Source organism: Triturus cristatus, chromosome 2_2, assembly GCF_964204655.1.
Source record: "Triturus cristatus chromosome 2_2, aTriCri1.1, whole genome shotgun sequence".
Taxonomy (NCBI): domain Eukaryota; kingdom Metazoa; phylum Chordata; class Amphibia; order Caudata; family Salamandridae; genus Triturus; species Triturus cristatus.
The window spans coordinates 996,674,811-996,687,967 of record NC_140582.1 but is presented as its reverse complement, the minus strand read 5'-3'; the positions used below and the strand labels follow the sequence as shown (position 1 = coordinate 996,687,967).

Sequence of the window (13,157 nt, the reverse complement as noted above, 5' to 3'; positions counted from 1 at the left end):
CCCATAATCCTCTCAGCAATGGTTAACCATGTTTAAGTTGGCAAGAGCCAGGTAATGTTACTCAGCGCCATGAAGCTGCAGCCAACGCAGTGCAGTAACCGCTATACACAATTATTGCAGTTGCACAAAATCACCAATCGACCACCCAACATTTTAACATCTCTTGGGCCGTTAATTCTTTGTAGCGCTTCAAAGAGCATGTCTTCGAACAATAGGCGCCTCCACATTTTATTATTGCACCGATCCACTGAAACAAGTGGACGTCTGGAGTTTAATTTCCTTGAAAAAAAAATGTGCAATGCCATAGGTCCTATGGCATTGCTAACAAGCGGCTGTGATTGTCCCGACTGCTTAGAAAGTGAAAGTGCACACAGCGCGCAGAATCTAAGCAGACCATGTTGTGCGGTGGCAGCGAGAGAAACTCAATCAAGAAAATAGTGCTTACTAGACAAAATAAATAAGAGGTATGGTGTAACAACCGAAGTAAAGGGGCCAGTAGCCATGGGAGGCTGCAAATGAAGACAAGGCCGTGCTAAGGAGGAACTAACAAGCCTACAACCGAATCAGAATCCAGCAATTACGAAGGACAAAGACACAAGCCAATGAAAAATATGGGCGGGGGGTCTCTCTCGTACTGAACTACAGCAGATTATCCCCAGAGCAGCACTTGCGCGTTGGCTTAGGCTCGACGTAAAATGATTAGTCCTGTGGACCTGCAGAAACTGTTTCAATGTATGCACACCCACCACTTGCACAAACCAAGTTAGAATTTGATAAATGAAAAAAAGTAACCTCCGAATGTAACTTTTTTATTTTTATTTTTATGTTCAGAAATTTTTTATTAATAAGACGCAGGGTGTCATAACATAGTTCACAATGTTAAATACATTTCATACAGAGGAAAACATTGCAATAAAAATACACAATTATACAAAAATCGGACTCAAGAATGAAACAAGGCTGAGTAGAATAGTATAAATAAGTCATACAAAGTAATGGAATATCAAAAAAAAATTTAGGAACGTTTAGGGGATTCAGGGGGGTTTTAAGACGTCCTGATGGATATGTTGCAATTGAAAAAAATGGCTGCCACTTGCATCCAAGTATCTTGTAACGGGTGACCATAGATCCAACCGTTTTGCTGCGAAGTGTGTAGGGTATACAAAGGCAGTATCCAACCTGTGATTATGGCACACAGCAAACCACCATGCCCTGTAAGAAATTTTAGAAAAATCTTTCCAATTTGCCGTGATTTGCTGGAATGCAACCGCTAATACCAAATCAATAATTTTAATATTTAGCATAGCATTCTCCCAGTAGTTTGAGAGACTTCCTAAGAAGACATGAGCATAGGAGAAAGGAAAGTTAGTACCAAAAATCAAATTGATTTGGGACCAGACTTGTTTCCAAAAGTTATATACAATAGGACATAAAAATAACATATGGAACAAATTGGCGTTTGGGGAGGAGCATGTCCAGCAAGCATCGGGTACAGTCGTAAATTGTTTACTTAAAACACTCGGTGTAAACAAAAGTCTGTTATAAACAAAAAACAATGTTTGCGTTCTGTTGGCAGCTCTGGATGACTTACGAATCTAAGACCATAAATTGTCCCATAGGTGCACTGACCAGGATGATACAAAGTCTCGTTCCCACGCCTCTTCAATTTTGGATTTCTGCCTGACGGTATCAGTACTATGTAAAAAAGTGTATATGATGGAAGCTTTGGGTTCAGTCCTTAACAGTGAGTGGAGTTGCGAAGGGGAGGCTGGAATGGTGGAAGTATTCCGTGCAGCAAACAATCGGGCATGTGTGTCCATCACAGCTTTTCTAAGTAAAATGTATCTGTGAATAAATGAGGCAGGTAAATTAAATGATTGACTAAGTGAGGAGAAAGATATAAAATCCAATTGTGAAAATAATTGATGGATCCAAATTAATCCTTTCTGACGCCATGTCATCCAATAAAAGGGTTTGTTCCGAATAAGCAAGTTTTTGTTGTGCCAGAGTGTAGAATTTAAGAAGGAATCTATTGTATTGTGAGGAGAGGGGGATAGAGGTAGCAAAAGTTTAGAGGTTAATTTAATAATGGGAGTCGATAAGGCCTGCGGTTTTTGCGAAAAGGAAAGGTATTCGTCAAAGGAAAAGGGAGATAAAAAAAGACGTTCAATTGTGATCCATAAGGGACAGTTTTCCGTGGAGTTGCGTAACCAAAAAGAAGCCTGACGTAAAAGGAATGCTATTTGGTATGTTGGGAAATCGGGAAAATGTACTCCTCCTTCTGTTTTGGGGCGAATTAGTTTAACAAGAGACATTCGGGATTTCTTATTATTCCAAAGGAAGGAAGAAAGAATGGAGTTAATCTTCTTAAAAAATTTTGTAGGAATAGAAACCGGGATATTAGAAATAGTTTATATAATTATTGGTGAAAGCATCATCTTTATAGTGTCTAAGCGACCCCACCATGATAAATAAAGGGATGCCATTTAGAGGTTAGGTCAGAGATCTTTTGTATACAGTTATTCATGCATAGTGCTACTGTGTCCGAAATAGAAGACGTAACATGTAGCCCTAAATACCTAATGTGGTGGGAACTCCATGTAAAATTAGAAGCGGTAAAGTCTGGTTTAAAAGTGTACCTTGTTAAAGGTAAAATCTCACATTTATCATTATTCAATTTGTACCCGGAGATGCTAGAATAAGCTTGTACCTCTGCCAAAAAAGCAGTGATTGATTCATTTGGTTTAGACATAAAAAGCAAAATATCATCTGCATACGCTGCCAATTTGATGTGAGAGTTCAATGTTTGAAAACCATGTAAATTTGGGTTCTGACGTAGCTTAGAGAGGAAGGGTTCCAAAGCCAAATTAAAAAGAAAGGGAGAAAGAGGACATCCTTGACGCACACCTCTTCCTAAATCAAAAAATGGCGATATCAAACCATTGGCACAAACAGCTGCACGAGGGTTGGAATAAAGGAGAGAAATTAAGGATATGAATTTAGGGCCCAAACCATTTGAGAGTGTAAAACAAATAGGTCCATTCAACTCTATCAAATGTCTTTTCAGCGTCTAATGCTATTGCTGCGAGGGGTTGCTTAATATGTGAGGATTTGGATAAAACGTTAAAAAGAAGTTGTGTGTTATCGGTTATGAAACGGCCTTTAACGAATCCAGATTGTTCTTTCCCCCAAATATCTGGCAAGTAAGGATCTAATCTTGTGGCCAGTGCTTTGGAGAAGATTTTATAATCGATATTAACCAAATATATGGGCCTATAATTCTTACAATATTTAGGGTCTTTACTGTCTTTGGGGATGAAGGCAAATATGTGCTTCTGAGAAAGAGCCCGAAGAAACACCTGAAGCGCCCAAGGAAGCTATTAGAGAATATAGTTTGGGCAGTAAAAGTTTAGAAAAATGTAAATAAAATTCAACAGTGAAACCATCGGCTCCCGGCGCTTTGTCTTTTTTGAGATGGTGAAGGGCGACAGATAATTCTTGCTGTGTTAGATCTAATTCCAATGAGGATAGATCTGGGAGAGTATTTTGAGATTTTTGAATGGTGGTGAAAAAGTGTAGTAAGGAATGATCAGTAGGTTGTGTTTCAGAGGCGTATGATTTATAAAAAATAGAAAATTCATTTAAAATGTCAGCATCATTAATCTTTAAATCTAAGTGTGTGTCGTATATAGAATCAATGTTCAGCTTGTTGTGTCTAACTTTGAGGTAATTGGCCAAAATGTTCCCGGCTGTGTTTTTGCCAACATAAAATTTAGCGCTGGATTTTAACAAGTATAATGAGGCGTCTTCCGTGGACTTCTTATTAAATTGCATCTTGCCATTGTTGAGAGCTGTTAAACAATCTTTAGAGTGTGAGGTGTAATAAGAGTGCTCCAGTCTCTTAATATCTTGAAAGAGATCCTTAGTTAATTTACGAGCAATATTTCGTTTCTTCTCAACAAAGCCAATTATGAAGTCTCTTGCTGAAGCTTTAAATGCGTCCCACAGGGTCGAGAAGGGCATGGATTGAGTTTGATTTATCATGAAAAATTAATCAGAATAAGTAATAAAGGAAGCAGTGAAATTTGGATCTAAAAGAATGGCATTATTAAAACGCCATCTTCTGGGACCTGTGGTTTTGGGTAAGATGTAAAGGCCAATTGAAACAGGGGTATGATCTGACAATAAAATGGGACCAATTTCTGCGTGTGTAAGAGTTTGCGAAATATTATGGGATACAAATATATAATCAATCCTTGATTGAGATTGGTGAGATGGGGAATAAAAAGTAACTTCTCTGGTGGTCGGATTGCATAGACGCCAAGCGTCAAGGAGTTTATGTTGATTAATAGCGTGAATAAAAGACTTATGAGGTTTATTAGGTACAAAGGAAACTTTAGAATTTCTATCTATAAATGGGTCAAAAGTCTGATTACAATCACCAGCTAGAATAAAGTTGTCTTCTAAAAAGTGAGTGATTTGCTTGGCCAACGTAGGCCAGAAGGCGGGTTCACCACATGTAGGAACGTAAACATTTAGAAGAGAGACTGGAACACCCTTTAGAGAAAGCTTAACATTCAACCATCTACCAGAGACATCTGATTCTTGAAATAAGACGGAGAACAAGAGGGATTTACGACAAAGTATCATTACTCCTTTACGTTTGCCATCCCCCGGAGAGGAGAAAACTTCTCCTACCCAACCTTTTTTTAAGTTTAAGGATTCAGCATCCGAAAGGTGAGTCTCTTGCAGAAAAACAATATCAGCACCTAACTTAGCTAATTGGGACAAGACTCTTTGTCGTTTAATTGGAGAATTTAAACCCCTAACGTTCCAGGTAATTAATTTTAGTGACATGGATTGATAGAAACAACTTGAACTAAAAATAAGAAATGAGAGTCCAATTCAATGTAATAACAATATAAGATATAAAAGTAGGACATAATTAAATTAATGAGTGATGAAATATCAGAGTAAGAAGAAATGTGAAGTCTAGATAGCAAAAGGCAATGAAGAACTCGGATGCCAATAAGAGGGCACATTATAACAGCAAAGTAGAAGATAAGTAAAATGTAGAAGAAAAGAGAAACAGAAGAGATGATAAGAAGTGAACATGCGATAATAAGTAAAAAGGAAAAGTGAGTCAGATAATAGTAAAGAAAGATATTGAAGACAACGAACAAATAATTTTTGGGTACAGAACATACAAAAAGAGCAAAGACATTATGACACAAAGAACAAAACAAAACAAAAAAAAAACAAGAAACATACCTACAAAAGAGAAATGTGGAGATGGGGGAGGTGAAACCACATGGAGAGGCGAAACATCCAGGCAAGACCACACGGAGGACCTGGGGAAGCCACGCCATAAAAGAAAAGAATCTGTGAAAGCGAAGAACAACAATTAATTAGGCGATAGAATGAAACACATTGTACACAAGAAAAGCAAAATAACATATCAATCAGCTAAACGCAAACTGGGTCCAATGTGAAATGAGAACTTATCTAAGACCAATAGGTATTATCCTAATGCAGATAAATACTACCAAGAGAAGAATAAACTGTGAGAAACCTTTGAAGCATAACATAACATTAAGCATTGAATGAAGTTGAAGAATGAGAGGGGTCCATGTTGACTGTTTTGCACGAGTTAATGAAACTCTGTAGTCGTAACGGGTCTTCATATGTAGTTGTTCTGTTGTACGTGACCTTAAAAAGACAGGGAAGAAAAAGTCCATATCAAGCTCCCATCGAACGGAGGTCGGATCTCATATTGAGGAAAGCTTTGCGTCTGTTAGCAGTAGCCTTGGCGTAATCCTGTGCGAAAAGTAAGGTGGATCCTGACCATGTGATTCTTTGAATAGATTTGACCGCTGACAGAACTTTTAGCAGGTCCGTGTACTCCAAGAAATATAAGATAACACCTCTTGGTCGTTGTGAAGATGAGGCGTTGGAAGGAATGCAGCCCAATCTGTGTGCTTGTTGAATATTAAGCGTAGTGCCATCCGGCATATGGAGTAGCTTGGGAAGGACGGATTTAAAAAAGGTGAGAGCATCAGACCCTTTAAGTCCTTCCGCCAGGCCGTAAATGCGGAGGTTGTTCCGCCTATTTCGATTTTCAAGGTCCTCAACTTGTTGTTGAAGCACAGAGACTTGGGAGTGGAGATGAGAAACACTGGCACATGTATCCTTTAATGATGAGACACTTTGTTCAACAGCAGAAACTTGTGTGTCTAATTGGGACCAATTATCTGTAAGGATTTGCAATTTGGCATTAGTCTCTTCCTTAAACGGTCGGAGGGCTCTGATTTCTTCTAGCAGGAGCTCCATAGAGACCGACGAAACTTCCTTGGGCCGGAGACGGAGGATCCTTTTTTAAGCGTTTGGTGCCAGACTTTCCTGAAGTAGCCGAAGAAGGCTCCAGGTTAGCCTCCGGAGTTTGAGGTATGGACAGTAAAGAGTCCTCTAGTTTGGAAAATTCTGTAAACATTTTTGCGTCTTAATAAAAAGTTGCTTCTTTTTTGAAAATGTAGAAGAGTGTATCTTAGTTCTTCCCATTAAGCATATTATCAAGTAAAAAATAAAACGTGCATGTATTAGGGGAAGATGACGTTTAAATTCTGACACATAAAAAATACCTTAAAGAGGATCTCCAGATTAACAGGTGAAGTTGTGTCCCTTTAAAAAGTTGAGGAAGGATTACCAGTGCACAAAAATGGAGAAGACAACACTCAGTAAAACTGAGAAATGAGGTGAATTCAAGTCAATGGAGAGGTGCAATAGAGCCAGTCATGCTATATTATAAAGGAAGCCTCAAAATGGCTGTCGTAATAATCACTCCACTAATGAAGGAGCATATCTGAAGAAAAATAGCATGAAATATTAAGGAGAGGCGCACAAGTCTGAGTTAATCCGAAGACCAATGGGCTGTGGGTTTATTGTTGCAAGACCTGGCTAACTTAAGAGGGGCAGCACTATCCAAAGTGGAAATGAGCCACTTATAATATTGAGATGCAGCAAGGTGCAGGTCTAGATAAAAAGCAAAAGGACCAAACTATAGGACCACCTTAAATTCCACAGTCAATATCTTTCTCCAATCTCACCTCAGAACAGGGACATTGAGCCTTCTGTTGAGAAAAGGGCAATTTAACTTTAATGCAGACACCAATGCATAGTGATCAGACCAGCTAAGCTGGGTGACGACCCCTTCACAATTTCCTGAGTAGTTGGGGAAAATCCCATCTAGCGTGTAACTGGCTACATGAGTAGGGAACTGAACCATGAGATACATCTGCAAGATATTCCCACAATGCAGTTTTCAGAACCATATAACACAACACTAAAGGTTACACATTCCTAAGACTTTTTAAAGATGTGCTGATTTTGAAACGACACCTGATAGGCTCTTGAAAATAAGCCTTCTCAAAAATTTTGGGAGACAGTGGTCTAAAGGGAACCAAGATTTATGCCTTGAAAGAAGCTTTCTGACCTGAGTCACTGTGTTTCGTTTTTTGCTTGTAGATCCCAAGTTAAACTACAATTGTGATTCTATTGATGACGGTAGGAAGTTGAAAGAGTTATCCATTCGTCGGCGGGTTGGTGAGGAGAAGCGGCACTTGTGTGAGGAACTGCCTCCTTTTCTCGGAGCTCCGCTCACGCGCTGAAAAAAGAAAATGGCCGCCGCTGTAGCGCGGCATCACAGGAGAGACTCTCTAGGCGAAAAGAGCTTCGTTCAGGGTGCAGACATGAATGGCAAAGCTCACATCACCCTCAGCATACCTTATGATAGGTTCTTCATTGGAAGGCTTCGCGGGAGACAGCCGGTGAGCGCAGCTGCCATACTCCTTGGGCGTCAGGCCACGCCCCCCCCGAATGTAACTTTTAGTCACATCTTTCAATATGTGAACACCATCCAGTTAATTTTGTATGTTTATCAACTTAATGAAATGCCAACATTTACGTTTCTCTCAACTAGATACCCATTTCACTTGATTTTTCTGACATGACATTTGAATGAAATTTCAGATAAGTAGCTGCATCTGAGGCTTTGGCTTTCAGTTTATTTCGCATATTATCGTTCATTTCTCTTAAAGGAGGTAAAATGCTACTAGAAATAGTGTCGCAGTATCATATGATCAGAGGTGAAAGTCTACATAAAGAATCAATTGATGGTATAAGAATGTGCCTGGGAAAATATACCGTATTCTTCTATATTCTTGTACCATAATGGCATAATGATCGTCTAAATTAAGAAAAATTAGTAAATATTTCAAGTGGAGCACTTAAGAGCAAACTGGCATTTATTAATATTATTCACCAATTCTGACCTGCTTTTATTTAAATGGGTTAAATAGCTATTTGATTATGGGGATAGAGTCCAACACTACGAGCATTTCCTCTATTGCAAACTACCACCTTGTACATCACACGCTCAAGCTGCTGTTGCACACGTACACTGTGCCCACACGAGGCCAGCACCGAAACCCCCTCCCCATACCACTCATCAGTTATTTCATGAAACACTGAGTAATCTGTGCCTAATACTGATTAATGCTAACCCTGCAGTCTAGCATGCAGCAGACAGAGCGGACTTTTCCACCAGCAATAACCGTGATGCCCTGTTTTTTTAATACACCGTCTCACCCCACCCACTTACATTAAGTTAGAACTCTTACTTACTTAATTTCACTTTTTATTCGGGTTATATTTTTCCAATAGGTGCATTTTATGTGTAATATCCACTTCATCAGTTTAAAGATAATGTTATCAAATAATCTTTATTGGTGTTTCTCTTGTTGTACAATACTCCTATTTCCAAGCAGGGGCTTGCCGATATTATTATCTGCATTCTTTGCATGGTGTGCAAATACCCCCTTCTTCGATAGAATGAATATAACTGTTGCTTGTTATATCTGTCATGCAAGTAAAATAATTTTCCTCTCACTAGATGTCATTTCCACTGTAGATTACCCAAACATATCCTTACTTTATAATCATTCCTCATTCTCTCCAACCTGTTTGTCACTGCTGTCAGTCTTAATAAGGGAGTGGTCCCGCTGGCCTAGATATCTGCTTGGTTGTTATAATTAGGAAAACCAGATAGCCTTTTTGACTGACTCCCCTTTTACCTGCTTTCATGCTCCAAGTTTTGTTTTCAGCTGTCTTTTTTTTTCAGTGTTTCAATTTCATATACCTTCTCTCTTGAAATTGTTGTTCCTTGCTATCCTCTGGACTTGTACTAATTTCTTATTTTTTCGCAAGTCACCAATTCCACACATATGCTTATCCAATTAGAAATGTGTAGCTGTTTTCCAAAGATAGCATGCTAAGACCTTTTGTTCAGTAAGACTCTTGGGTTTATGGTATCATCAATGTCCATTGATTTGCTTTTTTTGTAATAATTTCTTTGTAATACTTTCTTTTGACGACCAACACCTCTTTGAATCGAATTTTCGACTTCCATTTGCTGAAATTTTACCCACTTGTGGTAGGACGCCAGTAACGTTTAGCTGCTGGTGATCGAATATTTGTGATTCTTGCTTTGCATGCTTGTAGTTTCTGTCCACTCTGCGTGTGAAATCTAGACAGAGCGGTCAATCTACAGGTATGAGTTTAAATAGATGGATTTGAAATATTTCTCTGTATTCCCTTTCTGTGTTTAAGACCTTCCCTTACTGTCAAACAGAGAGTTTCTTTCACATTCCCACAGTGCACGAGGCATTTACCCCTATGTCAACTTGGTGTATGTTTTGAGTGCAAGTTTACAAAAGGATACAGATCTGTAGGGGCTACATTCATTTGCTTCATATTTCCCTCAGCACCCCACTGGCAGTCACTTGGGGGCAAATTCTACTCCCCTGTATGGCACTTATAACTGCAGACGCCCTACAGTTTTGCATGGTATTTCTGTTTTACCTTTTCTTTAGACTAAATGATAGTGATCTATTACATTAGTAAGTCAAAGGTAAGTATATAAAATGTATGTAGAATCAAGGGTCTTGTGCTTTAGCTAAGGTAGGAAGCCTATTATAGCAATGTTTGCTCTGTTCTGCTGGTTGAGAATTGTAACAAAATGGAGATATGCATGTTGAATATTGTCATGATTGTTCATGTCATAATTTTAATTCCCAAAGAAAGATTATTATTTAGGTATCAATGTTTAAAATAGAGAAACTGAACTAAATGCACTTCATTATCAAAAAGAATCTGCTAAAAAAAATATGTCTCAAAATCTAATATTCGTTTTTTGATTTCCTCTTGTTATTACAGACTTCAGGAGTGATTTCTACATTGATCGGTCCAGTTCAGCATGAAGAGCTCAAATATTTATAGTAGTAAAGGAGAGCAATGCCTTTCAGGAACAGAAATATATATATTTTTCGACGTATGTCTTTATTGGTTTTCATTGCACGTGTTCTTTCCTCAAAGAGTATTGCAAACCGTTAACTATAACAAGCATGACTGGGTTAAAGAGGCCCCCTCCCTTCCTGACAATATACAGACTGGTCTAGTAGTGGTTTTCCCACCCATAGATTGACGTGCACATCCCATTCAGCAGTTTGTTAACCTTATACCATACGTATTCCTTCCATTATTCGTGGGTTTTCCTCTGAGTATGCCTGTAGGTGGTGCTCCGTCTCTGTTACAACCTTCCAGTCATGAGAGCTTTTTTAATCACTCCCCCCACCCTGTTGCGTAGCAGATAAGTTTTCTCTCGCTCCGTACCATTCACTGAGGCAGTGAGTAATTCTGCCCACGTTTCCAGGTCCTCCAATACCTTATCCTACCCATGTGACATCCTTTTGTGAATCTCTTCAGCTACTACCCATTCCATCATGTCCCTTGGCCAGAGTGTGACTCCCAGGGCCCTCATTCCCAGCTGTCTCATGACTGTTCGCCTTTTTGCTAACAACACCACAAAATATAGGAATTTGAGGTGCATCTTCCCTTATTTCGACTTTTTGAGGATTCCAAACATACAGTGCCACAGTGTAAGTTCAGGGACACCTCTAGTCACTCCCTGGAGGTGAAGCACAACCGCCCACCAATATGTCAGTACAGTGGGACAACTCCAGGCCAGATGAAGGAAACCCACTGTCTTTGGCAGGGTGACCAACGTATATTCTGCTTAATTTAATGGGGGTGAGGTAAGTGCGATGAGCATTATTAAAGTGTATCAACCTAAATCTAGCATTGATAGATGTCCCCCCGACCAACACACATTTTCCCCCTAGTCCTTATCAGTGATCTCTTCTCCGAGGTCAGTGCACCGGGTGACTCTGGTCGCCAGATCCTTCCAAGGCCTGTCAGCCTTTATGGCTCTGTACAGCAGTGATATCATATGTCCACAATCTCCTATGTTGAACATCATCTGTAATGTCTCTGCTGAGGGACAAGTGAACTCCGTCCAGATGTGCCTGGCGTGGCTGTCCTGGACAATATTTCATATTGCAGGTATTGTCCCTCACTTACAAGAATGTCTCTCTGGCCTCCTGAAAAATGAAGTGCTCCCCAGGATATAAGTCACTCAGTAGTCCATATCCCCCTGTCTGCCATTGTATATTGGACATGCTATTACTAATATCAAGGAATAGCTTTAAAATCTATACTTCTAGGTCCCTAGAAAAGGGGGCCCACAGCAAGACCCTTACCACCAACCATTCCCATATATGGGTGGGGTGGCGCACCAGATATGGGTATTCTCCCTCAACTCTGAATCCCCTCATCAAGAGTGCCATCAAGGGTGTGTCTGTGCATGTTCCCTTTAGCAGCCTTTTTTCCTAGTTGTCTGTCTCGGTGGCCCATTTTGCCTTATGTTGTAGGTATGCGGCATAACAATACAATGTCAGGACGACCCAGCCCCCCGTCCTCCTGATCTCACTTAAGTGTATCCAAAACCACTTGACTATTCTGTCCCTTCCACATCAGTGCGATCAGTAGGCTGTTGAAAATCTGAAACGTCTCTTGAGGCAGCAGGCACAATGAATTTTGGACTGCATACAAGCACCTAGGCAGAAAGATTATCTTCGCAATGGCCACCCTTCCCATTGTGGACAGGGGCAACTAGGTCCAAAGACGTATCGACTAACGCAGCCCGTCAATCACCCTTCCCACATTGTAGTTATATTGCTGTTTGGGATTCCCAGCGACTCTTATCCCCAAGTATCTAAAGCTGTCCAGTTCCCACTGAAGCCCAAGGTCCAGCAAGTGTTCCCTGGGCCATCCTGCCGTGCCAACCAGGGGCAAAAGGATGGACTTTTAGAAACAGAAATATTTTAACACACACTTTGATTTTCTGTAATAGTCACATATTGAACCTAGTTATGTTTAGCCTTTCATCTATTGTAAATGTTGATTTCTATCTATATTTATATATTTGTATACTTAATTGTACAAAATCATTTTGAAAGTTGTTTACCTTTTCTGGGTAAACATTAAGGAGAAATTAAATTGATTTAGTGAAAACCTTTGGTTGAAACCAATTGTGCCTATATTAATTATTGTAATTTAGAATATTCCCAAAATCATTCTAAAATTGATATGCATTTTATTTAGTAAAACATGTTTGTTAATAAAATGAAAAGAGGGTAGTGAAATGATTGCCAGATGTTATGATTTGCTTTTGCTTTACTATAAACTTAATTTTAAAGGTGCACCATATTTACAGGAAGTGCTAGTTCTGCCCAAACTGTTTCCAACAGCGATGGTGACATACTGTCTGCACTATAAAGGTAGTTATTTTATGTTCATATTCGTTGACGACTGTATTCACTTTGAGACAGAACACTGGTTCAAAATATCAAATCCCGAATTCCTTTGACTCTCTTGACAGGTGGGAAATATACTGATCTAAGAAAGTACCCAGTACATCAAGGGAGAATATTCCCACCGCCCTTGCATGTCTGTAAATATGTTTATTGCATTGTTTTCACCAGTATTCACTGGTAGTCAGGGATCTGGAATCTATTCTTGGATCTTCTCAGTTTTACATTTTTGCCTCTAATACGCCTTATGTTAACAAGCATTCGCAAAGCCAATATGTCTCACCTAAGTAAGGGCTATTACTTTGTCAATGGCTTTTGTCATGTTATAAAACAGCGTGACTGCTGTCCAGCATGTCTTAAAGTTAATTTGTTTTTTACGTGGTAAGACTCAGG

General features: G+C 39.4%; 1 protein-coding gene across 1 annotated transcript in view; it reads left to right on the top strand.

The window, feature by feature from the left end:
• TMEM128 (transmembrane protein 128) overlaps nucleotides 1-12,596 on the top strand; it is a 218,708-nt gene extending 206,112 nt beyond the window's left edge. Inside the window, exon 5 of the mRNA XM_085642424.1 lies at nucleotides 10,270-12,596. The gene's annotated coding sequence lies outside the window, so the exon portion shown is untranslated. The remainder of the gene's footprint in view (nucleotides 1-10,269) is intronic.
• The last annotated feature ends 561 nt before the right edge of the window (nucleotides 12,597-13,157 follow it).